This window comes from Agelaius tricolor, unplaced genomic scaffold, assembly GCF_023055355.1.
Source record: "Agelaius tricolor isolate 1412-34295 unplaced genomic scaffold, bAgeTri1.0.p SCAF_28, whole genome shotgun sequence".
Taxonomy (NCBI): Eukaryota; Metazoa; Chordata; class Aves; order Passeriformes; family Icteridae; genus Agelaius; species Agelaius tricolor.
The window spans coordinates 5,121,895-5,142,826 of NW_027269288.1; the positions used below are offsets into that span (position 1 = coordinate 5,121,895).

Consider the following 20,932-nt stretch of genomic DNA (forward strand, 5'->3'; position numbering starts at 1 on the left):
TTTTTTGGTAGGGAGGGAATTAATGCTGTGATGAGGGGGCAGAGCAGAGTGAGCAGAGCCCTGGCTGATGCTGATTCATGGTGAGATCCTCAGGGCTCCAGCAGATCTTTGGGCAGCAGAGATAAATGCCAGGGGTCTGTTGCACGGCGAGGAATCAGATCTGTGCATGCAGCTGTAGTGCCCTGGCTGCTTTTCTGCATCTCCAGAGATGATTTTGGAGCTTAATCCAGTTAGATGGAACATTCCCCAGCTCCTCAGATCTTCCTGGGGCTTGTTTCTGGGATGTTGAATGTCTTGCAGTGAGGACCATGAAGTTCCCTTATTGTGTTTGCATTGCAGAGGAAGGAATGATGGATCTGACTCCATGGTCTCAGAAGGCTAATTTATTATTTTATAATACCATATTCTATAAAAGAATACTAAACTATACTAAAGAATACAGAAAGGATACTTACAGAAGGCTAAAAAGATAATAATGAAAACTGGTGACTCTTTCCAGAGTCCTGACACAGCTGGACCATGGTTGGCCAATAAGTCAAAATAATTCACATGAAACCAATGAAACAATCACCTGTTGGATAAACAATGTCCAGACACATTCCACATGTGAGCACAACACAGGAGAAGCAAATGAGATCAGAATTTGTTTTCCTTTTTCTCTGAGGATTCGCAGCTTCCCAGCAGGAAAATCCTGGGCAAAGGGATTTTTCAGAAATTGTGGATGCCACATTCCCTGTCCTTGGGCAGGCTCAGCTCCCTGGCATTTACCATGGGAAGATGCAGCAGCTGTTACTGCTCCCTAAAAAAAAACAACCTGGGTTTGCTAAAAATTGGGGTTTTCATTCACATTTCCTTGGGGTTTACCTGTATCTTTCCCCAAATACCTGGTGTACTCAAAAGCCCAGTAAGAGGTAAAAGAAAGTCAGTATCAGGTATGGATTTCTGTGTTCCTGCCTCACTCTGTGTTGTGCCTTGTGCCACCAATAAAATCCAAACTCATTATTTTCTCCACATGGCTTTTTTGATCTGCTGCTCTTCCCTTCCTCTGCTGAGATGGCAGAGACCATGAGAAGTGGCTGGAGCAAATGCCATTTGTCTGGTCCTTGGCTCCAGACAATTTGGATTAAAATATATCTTCAAATTAAAAACCCAGCCCCTTAAAATATTGTTATCTCCCTAAGGATATCCTTTTCCTCCCTGGAGTACATTTGGAGAGAGATTCCTGCATGTAAATCTGCTTGTGCTGCTGTTGCAGTGTGATGAAGGCTTAGAAACTCCCTTTTAAGGTATAAATGAGCCCAAATAATGACAGTTCCTAAGGAAGGTGGAGAGAACCCTGCTCTCAAAGCTGCAATTCCCAGAGAAAAGCTGGCTTTGGGACAAACCTCATTGTCCTGCACCACATCCCCATCTCCTCAAAGCTGAGGAGAGCTTTGTGTGCTGCTGCCCTCTCACACCAGGCTCAGGGCAGTGAATGCCTCCAGGGAACTTCATTGGTGACCCCAAATCTAAAAATAAAATGCTATAAAAGTTTAAAAAAAAACAACTTTCCTCAATTGCAAATCATTTCCCAGTGGCTCCCAAGTGCAGCAAGGTGCAAAGCATCACAGATGACATCCAGGCCTGCCCTATTTCTGGCTCTGAAGGCAGAGCAAAGTTTCTTTTGGACACATTTTGCTCTGGAGATGCTGCTTGGCATGCTGTCAGGATTCCTCTGGAGGGCACCTGGTGCTCCCAGCCCTCCCCTCAGGGCTGCCTGCCCAGCTTGATTGCATCCACTAAGGAAGGGAATTTATGACACCTCACAGGTTTATGGGTGCATTTCACCATATCATAAACCTGACTCACAGCACACCCAATTCCCAGGTGTCTGTTCCCAAAACTCCCAGAATTCAGGTTCTCCTGGACGCCTCTGCTGCTGTATTTTGATTTTCTCTGCAGTGTTAGAGCCTGGAAAAACTGCCTTTGCTGAATTCCCCTGGAGCCCTGCTTTCCTTCCCTGGCCAGAACTGGATCAAGTTATATCTCTGCCATGCTTTGGAGATAAGGCAGGAGCTGAGCAAACCTGCCACTATCTCTGCTTTAATTTTTCCTTGCAAATAGTGTGGAGCCAATGCCTCTCTGCCCAGATCAGCTCCTCTTATCAGAGGGATAATAACTGGCTCACTAACCAACATAATTCCTCTATAACCCCCAGCAATCTTTTGGGAGGATTTTGCAAGTGGCTGAAGAACAGAAGAAAATCTCTGGCTGGAGGATTAATTGGTACAAAATCAAGGCAGTATTTGGCCGTGTGCTTAAAAAAAAAAAAATTAAAAATCAAAATACTCTGTGTGTGTAAATACAGTGACTGCATTTCCACTTGTTCCCTCTTAAGTGGTCCCTCAGTGGCTCCTGCAGATGCAGAGCCTGGCTGAAGTGTGCAGGAAATGAAGGTGCACAGGATCATGACCAAGTTTGGGATTCCAGCTCTCCAAAGCTCCCAGGGCAGTGCTGCAGGTCTCAGGGAATTATTGAATTATTTTGTGCTCGTGTCTTGCTGGGGATGCTCTGGGGCTGCTCTGCAGCTGCATCCCCTCCTCTCTGCCCTGTGCCTGCTCCAGGCTGTGCCTCTGCTGCTGCTCAGCTCTCCAGACCCATCCATGCCTGGGCAGCTCCCACAGCCCAGGGGATCACTTTGTCTCCAAATCTCTGGGGGTTTTTTACATTTTTCAGTTCAGTTTGCCAGCAGTTTCCTTTCTGCTCGCTGAGCTGGGCTGATGCTGCTGAAGAGCTCAGGGTTTCCTTCCTGATCCTTCTCCCTTTTTTTTTTTTCCCCCTTCCAATAAAATCAAATCAAATCAATATCAGCCAGCAGCACCAAACCTCTGTGTGCTGCACAATCGGATTCTTGTCCCAGGAACCAGCTGGGATTATCAGCTCTCTCTCAGCACTTTGAATTTTAATAGCATTAACTCTGGCCTAGTCATGTTCTCCTAAAATCCCATTTCAAGTTGCCTTTGGAAGGCAGGAGCAGACACCACTCTGTGTTTTCTTCCTCCTCCCTCGCCTGCAGGAATCACAACCAGAATTAAGAGACAGATTTTGAAGGTTAAAACTTCCCAGATTGTTTCCCTCTCAGTTGTCATTTCGGGACTGTTTTGTTTTCTTTCTGATTGCATCAAATATTTGTACTCCTGTGGGGACTGTGGTGCGAGGGTGAATCTCCCTTAAGAAAATAAAGGGATTTTTTCCATCATTTTTGTGGTGTAGCTGGGGGGAAACTGGTGAAAAGAGCAGCAACCAAAAGTGGCTCAATGTGGGGCTGTGCCTCTCCTAAAGGTTCTGAATTATTTAAGGCATTGCTGAGACTTTTACATTTGGAAATATTGAAATGGAGACCCTTTCACCCTGAATTTTAGATACTTTTTCTTCTAATCTCACAGGCAGCCTCTGAGAGAGGGGGCTTGGCCAGCATCCTGTCCCAGCACAAAACAGCTGGATTATTTATTTCAAAATCCCTGGTTTACCAAGTTAAAAAGAGTTTTGAAGAATTTTGAGTTTTTGAAATCTTTTGGGTGTGCTCAGCAGTGTGTGTGGGGGTAGTGGGTGTCTAGTGTGTGAATGATTCGTTATTTCTTTAATTTTCCCACTTACAAACCTAATCCTGGAGTCATTTGGGTGCCCCTTCTCCCATCCTAGTCCCACACACTGCTGCTTGCACTAAGTAGAAAGAATTGCATTTGCCTGTGGCTTTTTTTATCTCCTCCAAATCCCCCCATTGCTTTGGGTATTTTTTTTTGTTATTATTGGCCTCATTTATTCAGTACAACAATGTTTTTTCTGGGAAAATGCCCAGTGCTGGGCACAGCTTGGGAGAGGTCCTGTGAGGGCAGTGTAGCAAAGGTGGATGACTGCAGAACCTTTATGTGAATAAATAGCAGGAAATAACATCTTTTTTGTCTTCCTCAAGTACCACACTGAAAACCCATACTTGAATTATTACTCTTGATCATATTTAGCTTTGAGTTAATACAATTGCTTCTTGGCTACCTGTCTCTTAGGATCATGTATGGCTTATTTTCATTTTCCAGCTCTGGCTATTTGAAAATCATGGTTTGGGTTATGAAGTGCATGTGGAAGGGATAAGGGCTCCTGCTGTCAGCTTTGCTTGCTGAGCCTTGTGCAGCACATGGGGGGAAATGCAAGAGTCATTTCTGTACTGGTCATGGCAATTTATTTATGAGAATTTCATGAGTCTGAGTTTAAAAATAAAGTTTGGGAAGAGAAAAAAGGAAAGAAGAATCCAGATGCAATCATTACCTGGCCTGGGAGCTGCCCTGTGCAGAGGGCTGGGATTCAGGCTGGGAGCTGGGATGGTTCTCCATGGTTTTGGTAAGGCACAGCTGCTCCCTGAAATATTCTGGCAGTGCTTGCAGAGCCACCAGCCCATCTTCCCTTCTGGGGTTTTACTTCATCAGCCCAATCCCACCCTGGCTGCTCCCTGTGCTGCAGGAAATGCTGGGGTCAGCCCTGTGCCCCATTCCTGCTCCATCAGGGCAGCACTGCTACTGCTCCCTAAAAAAAACATCCTGGGTTAGCTAAAAATTGGGGTTTTCATTCACATTTGCAACAGGTTTACCTCAAATCTTTCCTCAAACACCTGGTGTACTCAAAAGGTAAAAGATGCTCAGTATCAGGTATGGATTTCTGTGCTCCTGCCTCACTCTGTGCTGTACCTTGTGCCCTTCTCTTTCTCTTTACTCCTCTCCTCTCCCTTCTCTTCCCCTTTACTCCTTTTCTCTCCCTTCTCTTCCTCTTTACTCCTGCCCCACCTCCCTCCCTGCTGCCCTGTGTTTATCCTTGGATTATTTTGGGAATATCAAGGATGTGTTGGTGCCAGGATCCCTCCTCATGGCAGTGTCACTGTGCCCTGCCTGCTGTCCCATGCAGGAGTGGCAGGAACTTTCCAGAGTGCCCAGAGCAGCCTCTGGATCCCTGGAAGTGTCCAAGGCCAGGCTGGACAGGGCTTGGAGCACCCTGGGATAGTGGAAGGTGTCCCTGCCATGGCAGGAATTGAATCAAGATGAGCTTTAAGGTCCCTTCCAGCCCAAAGCACTCTGTGATTTTATGGGCATGGGTATATTGGTTTTATCACAGTCAGGTGTGCTGTGATATTCAGTGTTTTGGTAACATTTTAGTGGGAAAAAAGTGGTTTTAAAAATGGCAGGGGGTGGAACAGGATGAGCTTTTAGGTCTCTCCCAGCCCAAACCCTTCTGGGATTCTGAAAAACAGGGCTTGGAAGGGTTGGTACCCCCTGTGACCTTAAAGCAGCGCTGGGTGTTCCTGAGGAGCTTGGGAAGGCATTTAGTGCAGCTTAAAAATCAAATTGATCATTCAACCCCTATTCCCACGCCCAGTGCAGCAGCTGGGGTCACTGGGGTGGTGTTTTCTGGGAGCTGGATGTTCTCAGCTGCTCCCTGCTCCCTCACCTGGTGCTTTGCTGCTGCAGGAATTGCTCTGCTCCACTTCTCTGGGCTCTCCAGACAGAACAGAGTGGTTTCCCCCAGGAAGCAGAACTGGTTTGTTTCATCTGGCTGGAAATAAAACATTTGATTTGTTTTCTGTCTGCTTAGCTGGGTTTCAGTGCATCCTCACACCTCCTCTGGGATGTTTTTCCCACCCTAACAAGAGCTGATCCACAGAGTGTTGAGTTCATTCCACAGGGATACAGCCCCACGTGTCCCCACCCTGATGTTGCCAGAACTTGGGTTTGTGCTGCTGCCTTTGATATACAGCTTCTGTGCCTTCTGCTGCCCCTTTGGTTTTATTTATTTCATTTTATTTATTTTTTTTAATAAATTTTTTTTTTCATTTATTCTATTCTCCCAGCCCCAGGTTTTGTTTTATTTTATTTTATTTTATTTTATTTTACTTTATTTTATTATTTTTAAATAAAATAATTTTTAAAAAATTTATTCTATTCTCCTAGCCGCAGGTTTTATTTTATTTTATTTTATTTTATTTTATTTTATTTTATTTTATTTTACTTTATTTTATTTTACTTTATTTTTTTAATAAAATATTTTTATTTATTCTATTCTCCCAGCCCTAGGTTTTATTTTATTTTATTTTATTTTATTTTATATTTTTAAATAAAATAATTTTTTTTAATTTATTTTATTCTCCCAGCCCCAGGTCTGCCTGGTGCAGTACCCTGATAACTCCATAAGAGCAGCTCCCTGCTGCCTCCAAGCACTGCAGCACAAGCCCAGATGAATAAAAGGCTGTCACTTTTATTAACTTTGCTGCCTAGTGTGGTGTTTAATTCCAGGCAGGCACCCAGTGCAGCCCTCTCAGCTTTAAATGGTTTTTCCTGCCTTTGGGAACGTGTGTAAAATAGATGGGGCAGCATTACACCCCCCATTGCCACACTCCCATCCAGCAATACTGTGGATATTCAGAAAAACAAGATATTCCTGGTACTGGTTAGCATTTGCCTCTTCGTTTTCAGACTGAAAAATCTCATTTCCAGTTCTGATTTGGGGTCAGTTTGGGGTTTTTTTTACCCAGAGAGAGCTTGGAGCAAACTGGGATAGTGGAAGGTGTTCCTGCCCGTGGCAGGGGTGGAAGTAGATGAGCTTTAAAGTCCCTTCCAACCCAAACCACTCTGTGATTTTATAGGATTTTATAAGATTTATTTTATTTGTTTCATCACAGTCAGATGTGCTGTGAAATTCAGTGTGGTAGCAACAGTTTAGTGGAAAAAAAGTGGTTTAAAACCTCCAGGTGTGACCTGAACCTCCTGGCAGGGTGGAACAAACTTTGCAGTGAAAATTTTTAATAAGCACAGATTAGAAGTTCATTAAGTGGTGCATAACAGGTAAGTAAAATATTATCCCTCCTGATGCTTAGGCACTTGGAAAACCTTCAAGTTTATTTCATTTATTTTTAAAAAAATATTAACAATAAGAGGGGAAAAATAAGGTTTTTGAAAGAGGGCTCTGGGTGAAGGGCAGTGGGGTGGGAGCAGGATGCTCTGGGGCACCTGGAGAGCCCAGTGTGGGCTCAGCCTGTGGATTTCCTCCTGTTAAATCAACATCAGCCCCAAAGCACCAGAACCTGGGGGTTTTGCTGCTCTCAGCCCCTCAGCTGCCATGAATGGGTAGGCAGGGAGGAAGCTGCTCGTGCCTGTGCTGCAGTGCAGTTATTTTTATCTAATACAGATTGTCCCCAGTGGAGCTACTCTGGCCCTAACCTGTAGATAAGGGCTGTTACAAAATGAGTGTGAGCTCTGCCTTGAAGGTTAAATTGCTGCCTTGCACAGGTTGGTGAGGAAGGTGGGGAGATATTTACCCTCCTCCTCTGAAAAAAAACCAAAACCATGAGCTCCAGCTCTGAGCTGGCAATTTTGTTGAGTACTACTTGGAAAAGGCAAGACTTGCACTGAAATGCTGTGTTTAGTGCTCTGAATTGGTGGGGCTTCCTGATTAGGATGCCAGCTCTCAGGTGGGATCCCATAGCCCTGGAAGAGGCTGCAAATTTCCCAATAAATTTGGGAAAGCTCCTCACAGACATCCCCAGGATGTCACAGCTGGGGGTTGGCGCATTTTTGGATTCTCCTCAAAAATGAAGTGGCAGCTTCAGAAAGATATTTTGGCCAAAAGCACCCAATTCTTAGCGGCACCATCATGGTGGTGTGGGCTGGATGCCCAGCCCTGGTGCTGGCATCTTCTGGGGGTGAAATAAATTATTATTGGCAGCAATACAGCCAAGGAAAATGCTGCTGGTCCTGCCCCTCCCCAGAATGTGGTGTGGAGGGATTAGGGTGGAAAAATCAGTAGGAAAATTTACAGAAAATGGCAGAAATGGTGACTTCCCTGTCCAGATGTTAATTCTTCAGTTGGCAGCCAACAAAGCTCTATATTTAGTCCTGGCTTAGCCAACAAGGAGCGGGTTGGTGATTGGGAGGTTACCATGGGATACACTGGGTGGGCAATATTGGGATTTACACCACTGGAGGCTTCTCCTCACATCCTGGGGTGGTTTCTCTGCTGTTGTTCATAGCTCAGCTCTCAGGGTTGGTCACCCAGGTGAGCCCAGCAGGCCCAGGTGAGCCTCCCTGGCTCCCCCCTGCCAGGGCATGCAGGAATGTTGGGCTCCATGCAGGAATGGTTGTGGGGCTGCAGCTGCAGCCCTGGAGCTGGGGTTTATCTGCAGGTCCCCCTGGTTAACAAACAAGGCTGCTGCAGGTTTTTAGAAGCTGTTAGCATGAACCATTAACTCTTCCTTTTAATTATTCAGGTTGCTTCTTTTAAATTCCTTTTTTAAGTGGAGCTAATAGGCTTTGCAGAGGAGGCTTCCAACCACAGCAGTTCCTCCCCAGAGGAGCCCTGTTTGCGCATCACCAGCTAATCTCTTTTCTTCATTATCCCTTATCTTTCTCTAGCTGATTAATTGCTTTCAATTGATTTATAAATATTCTGTTGATACACACAGTGACAGGAGGGGAATGGGATCTGTCCAGGCTCAGGGGTCATTGATCCATGCAGCCCCTTGGGCTTTCCTAACCTGCCTCACAAATCCCAGCCACCCCAGCCAGGCTTTATTCCCACTTTTTTGTTGTCTTTGCAATTCCTGCAAGCAACCAAAAATTGGGCTGTAGCATCACTTGGAGCCTATGCACGTGCACAAGCCTTGTGCCAAGTGAGAGTCAGGTTTTGGGTGTAAAGAAATGGGGTTTGGGTGAGCTTTGGTTGTGTTGATGAGTGCAGCAGGTCGTGTGGGTGTCATAAAGACCTGTTTTCTGTACTGAATTCCCTAATGTAATTTTATTTATTTATTTATTTATATGTAGCTGGAGTGGTTGATGAAGACAGAGCATTAGAAACTCTGTGAAAATTCCAGGGCAGCTTAGAAATTTTTTTAAAAGGCAATAATAGTTGAGTATAAAGATAGTGGCCAATATCAGAGTGGAGCTGCCCACCTCCAGCCCCATTGGAATCACAGGTGGCATTGAGGCTGCAAAGCCATTTTCAGAAACAGCAGCACATTTATACACAGGGATAAATCATTGAGCTGTCCTGACAGACTTCCCATTTCCCCTGATATTTCTCTGCATGCAGCCTGTTCCCTCCAAGTGCCCCCATGATCCCTGCAGAGCTGGGAGGCTCTGGGGACACGGTGGCTCTTGCAGTGACATTCCTGGATGTGCTGAGGGGGAGATAAGGCTTCAACAAGAAAATGTTTCCCAGAGTTTGAGGCCCCCTTACAGCTCTGGGGTTTGCTGTTGCCTGTTTATTATTATTATTATTATTATTATTATTATTATTATTATTATTATTATTATTATTTTAAGGCTTCGACAAGAAAATGTTTCCCAAAGTTTGAGACCCACCATGCAGCTCTGGGGTTTGCTGTTGCCCAATTTATGATTATTTTTCTAAATAATCATTAGGCTTCAACAAGAAAATGTTTCCCAAACATTAGGCTTCAACAAGAAAATGTTTCCCAAAGTTTGAGACCCACCATGCAGCTCTGGGGTTTGTTGTTGTCTGATTTACGACTATCTTTCTATTATTATTATTATTATTATTATTATTATTATTTTCCTTCTCTTTCCCTGTACTGGCGCTGGCTCAGCCCCAACGTGTGGCAGTGTTAATTACACGTTGCTAATGAGCAATTGCAGCTCCTTTAGCAGCCCAGCCTGACACTTTATCGGGTATTTGCAGGAGTCATGTAATTTTTGTATCATCATATATGGTAATATATTCACTGCAGCATGACATGGGATGAGGTTCAATGAATAATGTAAAACCCAGAATAACACTGAATCTATATGAGATGTGCTTTTCCCCCCAGCATTGTTTTAAAAAGGAAAATATTGATTCTGGTGGGGTTCAGCGGTTCAGAGCTCTCGGGGAACTCAGGTTTTGCTGATCCATGCCCACCCTGTCCCTGCAGGGCCACAAACCTGCAGCTGTCTGTGCCATCCCTCCCTCGTTAGTGCTGGTGAAGCTGGGGAGGGCAGGGAGGAGTCACTGACATTTGCAGCTGGATCCAGATGTTGCAGAAGCACAGCAGGTTCTGTTGGGTTCAGGTGAAACCTCCTTCTCCATAATACATCAATTTTTTTTCCCCCAGTTACCATCTCTGAATGCAAATTAGGATGGATAATTTCTATTTGTTTTCCTTTTTAACCAATTTCCCCCTATTCTGATCTGTGTCATTTATATTTGCGGGCCATTATCTTAGACTCATTACAGCCTTTTAGCATTTGAATGAAAATATTGTAAAGAGCCCAGAAGTTAGGCATAAAATGTCTGTGATGATAAATATAATCCTCATGATAAAATTAAAAAACACAATAGAAGTAACTGTGATGTGCTCAGGAAGTTGTACCAAATGAGATTAGGACCAACATGATAATGTTTGCCCTTTCCCTGTTGCTTTTTTTCCTCTTTAAAATGGCTTTTGCAGTGCTGCTTTAAAGAAGGGAAAAATGGTGTGTATGGCCTGGCTAGGGAGCTAACAAAAAAAATCAGATTTTTCTCTCTATTGAGCCTTTCATTAATAACTGCAAAAATTCTTGGTGATGCACGTGTGATTTTCAGGAGCTTAAAATACTCCAACAGCACTGGAGGAGGAGGAGGAGGAGGTGCTAAATGGTGCCAAGTTCCTCAATGAAAATTACTCTCCGTGCCTCTGGTTTTGGAGCCAGATCGATGTTAATTAATCCTTGCCTCACACATTACATCCTCCAACCTCAGCACTGTTGGATTTTAGCTCGGGAGGAGCAGATGGAGGTTCCCAAAGTGCCTCTGAAACTCCCAGCCGAGCGCTCTCCTCCATGACAATGCCAATTTGTCATGAGTGAAGTGTTTGACAAAAATCTGTCATTTTTGAGAGAAGTTTTTCCTTGAAAGAAAAACCAGGGGGAAAAATGAAATCAGCTCTGTTTTGAAACATGTCCTCAGTCTGTTATCTTTATTTTGCAGAGAGGGGGATGGAGAGGGGAGTTTCCATGGCTGTGGGAGGGAAGTTTTAGGAAGTTTTCCTGGAAGCAGGGGGGCGTTGTATGAGGTCTCCAGATTTTTCTGTTCTGGTGGTTTTTGTGGACAGCTCTGTCCTCCAGGTCAGATGTGGCTCTGAGGGTGCAGGGATGCATCTCTGGCCTTCTGCAGGGATTCTCCAGCAGGGCTGAGGTCACTCAGCAGTGGCTCAGGTGCAGGTGCCTGCAGGGCAGTGACACACAGCACCAGCCAGATGCTCAAGCTGCATTTGATCAGCCACCAGCTCCTATTCCGTGCTGCAGGGAGGGACAACTGTTCCCTGTGGAGCAGCAGTGCTGGAGCTGAGTTGCTTTTTCACACAATCATGAGATCATCAAGGTTTCAAAAGCTCTCTAAGATCATCCAGTCCAGCCAAGGCCACCTCTAACCCATGTCCCCAGGTGCCACATCCACATGCCTGTTAAATGTCTGCAGGATTGGGGACTTCACCACTGCTCTGGGCAGCCTGTGCCAGGGCTGGACAACTCTCTGACCCCAACTTGACTCTCTGTTGCCAGTCTCTGGTGGGCCCTGCCCTTGGGATTTTTGGCAGAGCTGGGACAATTTTTGGTGGTGACAACCTGTAGCTTGCTTGCCTCAGAACTGTAACCCTAGAGAGACCTCCCAGCGCAGGAAGCTGGAGATGGGACACCCAATAGAGATTTGTCCACTGGTGGGGGCTGTCAAGTTTGGATCAGTCTGCAGAGACCTTCAGGGCCAGGCTTGGGTGGGAAGGGTCTCTCCTGCCCCTGCAGAAGGGTTTTGGCTAGGCAGGGCTGAAGGAGGCTGGCTGATTTGGCCAGAAGGGCCTGACCCATCTGCACTGACACCAGCACTCCCTTTCCCAGCACCAGCAGCAGCCAGAATGCACAGGGAGTGACTGCAGGGCCAGAAACACCTCCCTGGCCTCAGCGTCTGCCTGGCTAAGGGCAAGAACCAGCACTGGCCACACAGCAATGGTTGATCCAGAGCAAGGAGAGGACACCAAGACCAACCCCGCAGACAAAGGGTGACTGCTGCCTGTCACAGGGACACACTCAGAGCCTGGTGGCACCACGCACACCCAGCGAGGCACGAGCTGGTGATTCAGCAGCACCGTTTTTCCATTCTTCCAAAGGGATTATTAACCACAGGGGAAGGAGCAGGGGAATCCTTGTGAGTCCACAGCTGGGTCAAAGAGCAGCAGTGTCTCAGCACGGCCGGGTGCTGTGGGTGTGAAGAACGCTGCCGGGCCACCATTAGTCAGCAGAAGGCAGTTCCAGCCCAGCGCTCCCGCTGCTCCCCGGGCTCCTCTGCCAGGGAGCGGCTCCCGGGGAGCTCTTGGGGAGCTTCGGGCTTGTGCAATGCCCGTGACGTGCAGAACCTCCTCCCTCTGCTTCGGGGCGCTGAACTCAGCACCTTCCCGAGCCGTGGCCGCTCGCACGGCTGCCTTTGCTCTGGGATTACGAGCCCAGCAGGGTTAAAGCCGCAGGTGCCGCGGTGATCCCGGCTCGCGTGGGGCGGCTCCGGCCGTGGCAGCGCTCCCGCAGCACCGGCAGCGGAGCGGGCACGGGCGGGCTCCGACTTGATCCCAGCCAGAGGAGTTGTGCAAACAGGCTGCCATGGGAGGGAGGTGACGCAGAGCTTCCCTGGCCTTCCCGGAGCTGAGGTAGGTGATGGCAGGGGCAGGGACACCGCAGAGCCGTGCCCGGCCATGTGGCAGCGCCAGCCTGTTCGTGCACTGGGGTTTGCTGCAATGAGAACCAGCGCTTGTTGCACGACAAAATCGACCCCCTTCTCCTTCTCCTTCTCCTTCTCCTTCTCCTTCTCCTTCTCCTTCTCCTTCTCCTTCTCCTTCTCCTTCCCCTTCCCCTTCTCCTTCTCCCCTTTCCCCTTCCCCTTCTCCTTCTCCTTCTCCTTCTCCTTCTCCTTCTCCTTCTCCTTCCCTTTCCCCTTCCCCTTCCCTTGCCCTTTCCAGCAGTGTACTGGCAGGGCAAGAGGGTGACAACCTGCTTCATTGGGAGGACACGAGGGTGTCACGGGGTGGGTGACAGCCTGGTTTATTGACCTTTGTGTACAAGGTGGGCATGGGTGCATTCCTTCCCAGCCAGGACAGCTCACTCCTCCCGCAGTTGTATTGTCACCCACTTCCCCAAAACGTCAAAGCCTGTGGACACGGGGTGTGCCTCAGTTTCCCCATGCCTGAGATACTGCTGCTGTAGGGTGGGGGAGCTGTGGCTGGCAGAGGCTTGGTGCTGTTGTAAAGTGGAATGTGGTGGGGTTTTTGTGTTTTAGGAGCTTTGTGCAAGCACTGCCTTCCTGGGCAGAGCAAGAGGTGTGTGTTTGCAGTGTGCTGGGGCTGCATCCAGAGCATCCCCAAGCTGGTAGCTGGCCAGGCAGGACTCATCTAGTGAGGTTAACAGTGTAGAGACAGGGAGAAATTCACAAACCCAAAGGGCTTCTGCCCAGTTCTTCATCGCTTTAAAATTTGCAAAGCAGGTCTGCTGTGGGGGGCTTGGAAACAAACAGCCCAGGCAGCAGGGTGAGGGAAGATAATAGTCCACCGTGTACCTTAGGGAACAAAAATACAAAAATTAGGTAAAATTTCCTCACTGAAGTAGTGGTCAAGCACTGGAACAGGCTCCTCAGGGGAAGTGGTGGAGTTGTCATCCCTAGAAATGTTCAAAAAACAAGCAGATGAGACACTGTGCCTTATGGTTTAGTGGCCATGGTGCTTTTTGGTTAAGAGTTGGACTTGATCTTGGAAGTCTTTCCCAACCTTGATGGAAAAGCTATACCAGCGTGCTGGGTTTCAGAGAGTTCGGTTGTTCTGGCATATTTTTATGTGGCTTTTATCACAGAAAGGCAGGTGGTCTCTGCGTTCTCAACGCCTTTTGCTTTGTCTCTGCTCACGCCATCCCGCATAAAATAAGTAACAACTGCATTGCGAGAGAAAACACTGCACGGCTTTGCCTTGCGACGACGAGCTGGCCCGAGCCTCGGGGCTGCTGCCTCGCCACCCTCCTGCCTCAGTTTCCCCCGTGCTGCCGGCGCCGGGGAGTGTCGCGAGCAGCGCAGGCGACAGAGGCTCGGGGACCCGGCTCTGGCCGCTCGGTGGGTGGCAGCGGCGGGAGCGATGGATGATTCCAGCCGGGAATCATTTCCGCCGCCGGCCGGCCGCGGGTTCCTGCTCGGCCCCGGGGCTCCGGGAGTCTTGTGGGGCCCCCGTCCCGCCGCAGCCGGGGCAGTGCGGGGCAGAGCCACTCCTCCGAGCCGTGTGACATCAAGCGACCGGCGAGGGGTCAAATTCCCGGCGCAGGTAGCGCTGGCCGCACTTCCGCGCGGCACCGGCGAGGAGCCGCCCACCGGGGACCCCCCCGCGGCCCCGGGCCCGCCGTGCCCCGCCATGAAGTCGGAGCATGAGGAGAGCGCGGCGGGGCCGTGCCGCTGCCAGCCGGGCTCGGCTCCGCGCCCGGCCCATTGTCCGGCTGGCCGGGCACGGCGAGGGGCGGCCGCGGGCGGTGCTGCGGGCAGGGCGCTGTGCTGCCCTCACGCAGGTAAGGGGGTCCGCGGGGGCTCCCCGGGAGCGCTCCAAGCTTCCCCTCGCTGGCTTTGTGCTTGCAGCTCGCTTCCTCCCGGCAGAAACGAAACAGCGCCGGGAGCCGCCGGGGCCGCGGGGAGGGTGGCGGTGGCGGTGGCGGTGGTGGCCGTGCTGTCCCCACAGAGGGCCGGCCAGGGGCTCCCCGGAGGGCCGGGAATGCGGCCCCCGGTGCTCCCCGCAGTCCAGCCTGGCTCCCGGAGGGGTTGGGGGGTCCCGGGGCTGCCGCGGGGGTCGCAGCCCACAGCCCGTGGCTTTCTGCCGTGTGTGCTGCTGGCAGCCCCCACACGCCCGGCCTGGCCCCCGAGCCGCGCTGCTCACCCTCCCGCCGGCCTGCACAGGGGTTTAAACGGGGTTTTATTTACTTACATCCCCTGTGAGACACCCACCAGCATGTGGGCAGGGCAGAGCGGAGACTGGGACACTGCGTGGGGGAAATAATCCTCATTTTCCGGGTGGGGAATGCCAGGGCATGGGGGTAACTTGGCAAGCACATCCTGCCCCAGCTGGGTATGGGGCGTGGGTCAGTGTGTGTGGCTGGGGTCCTGTCCCAGAGCTGTGACCATGCGGGCACAAGCTGCTGCCTAACTCAGGAAATGGTCAGAATGGTGTTTGCAAGGATTTGCTCTCACTGGATGAAAGCTTTACCCTGAAATTCTTACGGATTTTCTGTGGCCAGATATGACTGCTCACTCCTAGCATTGCAGCAGCAGCACAGGGTGGAAATAAAAGCTTATTTAAAAGTAAGAGATAGGTGTACAAAGCCAGAATTCATTTTATTAATCCAAGAGGCTCTGCTGAGCGCCCTGGTACCCACCTGGGAGGGAGCACTGGGTGTTGACAGCTCCTCTGAGGTCATGGATTGCCTCGGTGCTGCAGAGACTCTGTACTGAGGGATGTGCCCGGGGTGCACAGCAGGGCTGGGCTGAAGTGGTGATTTACAGAAGTCAGGCCCTTGTGCTTATCCCCTTGAGGAGATGATGCTGTGGGGTGGAGAGGGGGCTCATTTCAGCCACTGTGAGTCCATTGTGGTGCCACAGGTGCCAAAGGGAGAAGCTGGATGAATTGGCTTTGCCCCAGCAAGTCCTGGGTTCTCTTACAAATGGTTTGGGTTGGAGGGAACTTAAAGCCCATCTCGTCCCACCCCTGCCATGGGCAGGGACACCTTCCACTGTCCCAGGTTGTTCCAAGCCCTTTCCAACCTGGCATCAAACACTTCTGGGGATGGAACAGCCACAGCCTCTCTGGGCAACTTGTGCCAGGGCCTCCCCATCCTCACAGGGAAGAATTTCTTTCTAATATCCCATCTAACTGTGCCCTCTGTCAGTGGGAAGCCATTCCCCCTTGTCTGTCAGTTCAAGACCCTTGTCAGAAGTCCCTCTCCAGCTTTCTGCACCTTTGCAAGAAGGAGGTGCCAAGCTGAGAAGCTACTTAAAAATCAGAGGGGATGAGTTACTCTTTAAAATACAAACTCAGCTCATCCCTGAGTCTTCAATCTTTATTTTTTTCTAATAAGGTTCTTTATGACCCTTGCATTTCTCATCCTAGGACAGAGGTGTGTGTACATGTATATTTATCCTGCTGATGTTCTGGATAAAAACACACCCTTGACTTGTGCCCAGCAAAGCAAAAACCATCTCACTGTCAAACTCACCAAAGCAGCACAAAATGCAGCTTTCACCTGAGATACTGATTCACCCACACGAGCCTCACCGTTTGTTCTGCATCCATTTTTAATATGTCCCCTCCGAAGGCAGAAATGCATGTACAGCAATCGTGTCAGCTGAGTTACATGGAAAAAAAAAGGCTTTCAAATGGATGTCTTTAAAGTGATGCCTGTTCCAAGGCCAGTAAAAGGCTTTGCTGCTGCATGGAGGGTTGGTCTGCTGCCCAGAGGAGTCCAAGATGGGATTTGCAGGAGCAGGAGTGGAAACTTCAGCTGCAAAAGCTGTCTGGAGATGTTCACCACAATTTAAAAAAGAAAAAAATCTCCTTGGTGTTGTCTGTTAACACCCATCAGTGGTTGAAGCATAAAGGATGCAGAATCCAGCAGTGTGGTGGAAGTTTAATGTGATCAACTAAAATATAATTAACAGCCAATTATTTCAGTGAGAATGGTAGTTTTCATCAGTTGGTCTGGGAAATGTTTAAATTGCATTCATTTCATCTCTGCCCACTTGCAGCAGGTTTGCAAGGGGCTGGAATGAGTGATGGGGTTTGTTCATGCAAGGCAAAATCTCCTTCTCCTCTGGGTAGTCAGGAATTACAGAAAGCACCCAATTCCCCTCCCCTCCCCCAAAAGAAAAAGGTTAAAAAGAGGAGGGAAAATTTAAAAGGTACAAAAATATTGGGGGAAAAGTGCTGTGGAAGCTTTTTACATTGAGGTTGTTGCACTTAGGAGGCGATTCCTAATGGCAGATTGAACTTTGCACCCTGATATAGTGACACTGGCAAGGGTGAACTGCAAAAAAAAAGCCTTTAAAAATCTTCTTTTCTCCTGATTGCTTTTGCATCATGCTGGGGGGTGTGTGGAGTCCCTGGTGAGGGGCACTGAGCCCTGGTCCCTGCTAGGGAGGGCTGATGCTCACTGCAAACTCCTCTGCAGCTTCAAGCAGGGGCACAGCTCCATCCAGCTGATAGGGATCACATGGAAACCCTCCCTCAGCCATCTGGATGTGGAAGAAGCAGAGGCTGAAATGAGGTTCCTGAATAATTGACCCCATTTTCCCAGCTATTGGAACTTTTCTGTAACGATCTCTAAGAGCTGCCTGCACGTTTCGGGTCATTTATTTGGGTACTTAAACCTGGCACAGCAGCAGGGGTTTTCTCCCCCCTGTTTTAAAATCAAGCTAAAATTTCCCTTTCAAGCTGAGTCTCTTAATGCAAATTATGCCAATAACAGGGGATTTCTCCATAGGACCCTCGTGAGCAGGAGGTGCTGGAGGGTTGGGATGGAAGCTTGGAGAAGAGTGATGGGAGCAGATGCTCCATGCCTGGGGGGGAAAAGTGCTTTGAAGGGGGAAAATTGGTGTGATTTGGGTGGGCAGAATACCAGAGGAAGCATTGGAGTGATGGAAATCCTGTACAAAAGTGTCATTATAGGTGTGTGCCCAGAGAATTTGTGTCTGCCCCATCCCTGGAAGTGTCCAAGACCAGGCTGGACAGGGCTTGGAGCATCCTGGGGTAGTGGAAGGTGTCCCTGCCCATGAAACAAGATGAGCTTTAAGCTCCCTTCCAACCCAAACCAGTTTGTGACTCCATGACATTTGCAGGAGCTCTGAGAGGGACTTGGAAAGAGGGATTTTCCTATCAAACCCTGGCTGCATGGATTGTGCTTTCCAATTTTACATATATATATATATATACATATTTAAACTGGATTTGGCTTTGCCATATATATAATAATGTATATGTAGCAAATATAGCTATATCTTGCAAAGCATATTCCTTTTTTCTACATATATATGTATATGTCTATCTCAAATTATATGTCTAAAAAGCAAGAATTTTGGATGTATTTGGATGCCTCCATCCTCATCTACTGGTTCATTTTTTTCCCAGGAATAGCCCTTGATGAAGTGGCATGTAAGGAAAGGTGAAAATAAGTTATCAGGGGAAAAAAAAAATTATTTAAACTGGATTTGGCTTTGCCATATATATAATAATGTATATGTAGCAAATATAGCTATATATTGCAAAGCATAATCCTTTTTTCTACAAATATATATATCTGTGTGTGTGTGTCTATCTCAAATTATGTGTCTAAAAGAGCAAGAATTTTGGATGTATGGCTGATCAATAATTCAGGTTCTCCATAGGCTTTGGCTTGCAGCCAGCAGCGTGAGGAGCATGGTGCTGCATGTTTCTCTCCAGATTACATCTGTAGCTTCTCATAGATCTCAGATTTTAATCCTTCAGCAGTTTCTGCCTGGATCAGGAGCCGAGTACTAAGTGGGGATGAAATTCCCTTGTTGCCTGTTGAGGAGGAGAGATGCTGTTCCCTTTTTTCAGTGTTTCTAACCTTGAGCATTTTTGGAGAGCTGCACTGGGCAGTGATTGCAGCACCTTGGGCCATACCCAAGCACCCCTCTGGAATTCTTTGCTGCAGAATTCCCCCTGGGCTGTCTGTCCTTGGTCTTGTTTCCCCTCTCCCTTTCCCAGATCACTTCCTGCTGTGCAGGGATTTTCTTGGTTCCCACCAAAATGCTGCAATTTGCAGGAATCCATCGGGATCACTCAACCCTGTGCAAGCTGCCCTGCCTCCATCCTCATCTGCTGGTTCATTTTTTTCCAAGGAATAGCCCTTGATGAAGTGGCATGTTAGGAAAGGTGAAAATAAGTTATCAGTGGGGAAAAAAAAGCCAGTTTGTTGCAGCCAGGGGTATTTTGTGGGGCTGCAGGGGGCTTTCTGTGGCTGGGGAAGGCTCTTGCTGGGCTTTGCACACAAAATACTCCACCATGTGTGAGCCCTTCACATCCTCTCAGGGTTCCCAGAGGCTGGAGGGATCACACTGTGTTCCTCCCATCTCTGGGGAAGATCCTGTTGGCCTTGGCCTCCTCCAGTTCTCGCTTTTTGCACGGATTTCAAGAAATCACTTCGGGCTGCACCGAACCCCCCCAGCCTGGAGCTCGACTGTTCCTCATTAGTGACTTTATTGCTAAATAATTTACAGAATGGGGCCTTGCCAGTTTTCATTGGGGAAGCATTTCAAGTATGTGCAGCAGATTTTCTGCCTTCCTGGCGCAGCTGCCGGGGGGGAGCTGCCTCTCCCTGTGCTGCCGCCAGCGTCACCTCCCCAGCCGGACAGGAAACGGCTCCGAGGAAGAACAAGGAGAAAACCCCTGTGTTCCATGTCCACTTGGTGTCCTCCAGGCTCACTGCTGCTCAGGGGCACTGGGGAAAGCACACAGCCACGGTGGTTTGGAGAGGAAGTGTTTGGGTTTGATTTTTGTTTTGTTTTTCTGGTAACTCTGACGTGGGTGCTGATGGGGGCGTTTTTTTCTCCCCGTGTCCATGATGCCAACTTAAGAGGATGTGTATTGGCATAATTACCAATACAGATGTGGATGTCTCACCCCTGGAAGTGTTCAAGTCCAGGTTGGACTTAGAGCAACTTGGTCTACTGGAAAGTATCCCTGTCTATGGCAGGGAGTGGGACTGGAGGGTCTTTGAGGTGCCTTCCAGTCCAAACCATTCTGTGATTCTATGAAATCAATAAGCCAATTTGGGATGGGAAAGGGCTTTTCTACACCTGTTTTTAAAAGGGAGGGAAAGCAAAGCCAGACTCTGAAAGTGTTTTGCAGGATGAGGGTGATGGGTGCAATGTGGAAATAGCAGAAAAGCACTTTATTACACTAAACAGTCGGTGCAGCTGTAGGAAATGAGGTGCTGGAGCTTTCCTCCAGTGCCTGCTGTGGAGGGGATCCCAGCTGGGTTCTGCCAGGGTGCTCCTGCAGTGTAGCAGCCTGGAGGAGTGAGCAGTGACTGGGTGTAAATCTGCAAAATTCAGGATTTGAGGCTGTGGATGGAAGCATCATCTTCCCTTTCCCAGTCTCACAGTGGTTTTGTTGAGTGTGCCTTGAGCAAGTGGGTGGCTGGAGGCAGAGCTGAGATGTGTGGGAGCTCAGGAGGCTCTGTTGGACCCCAGCCCTGTCCGCGGGTGGTTTGGATAGGAAAGTCCTTCTTGTTTCCTTCTTACTATTACTATTACATACTAACATCTATTTTTATTTTTTTAATGCTAAAGCCATCACCCAGTGGAGGCTCCCTGCCTCCTCCTAGTGTCTTTCCATCACATCCATCCCATCCTCCTTCCCCAGTCCCAGGTGGTGCAGGTTTGGGCTGTGCAGTTTTGCCAGCAGGGAGGGGCTGCCCTGTCACTGTCACATTTTCTGTAAAAATCCCCTTGCCCAGGATTCTTCTTCTGGGAAGCTGAGAAGCCTCAGAGAAAAAGGAAAACAATATTATCTCATTTGCTTCTCCTGTGTGTTGCTGCTTTGGAATGTGGTTTGGACATTGTTTATCCAACATGTGACCGTTCATTGGTTTCATGTGAATTGTTTTTACTTATTGGCCAATTACAGCCCAGTTGTGTTGAGGCTCTGGAAAGAGTCACAAGTTTTTCATGATTATCTTTTAGCCTTCTGTCTGTATCCTTTCTGAATTCCTTACAGAATCCCAGAATGATGAGGTTGGAAGAGACCTCTAAGATCATCGAGTCCAACCTATGCCCCAACACCTCAACCAGGCTATAGCACCAAGTGCCATGTCCAGGCTTTTTTAAACACATCCAGAGATGGTGATTCCACCACCTCCCTGGG

At 48.5% G+C, this 20,932-nt stretch overlaps 1 protein-coding gene across 1 annotated transcript in view; it reads left to right on the forward strand.

The window, feature by feature from the left end:
- Positions 1 to 20,932, forward strand: part of KAZN (kazrin, periplakin interacting protein) — a 226,550-nt gene that overhangs the window by 191,199 nt on the left and 14,419 nt on the right. The window lies entirely within an intron of this gene.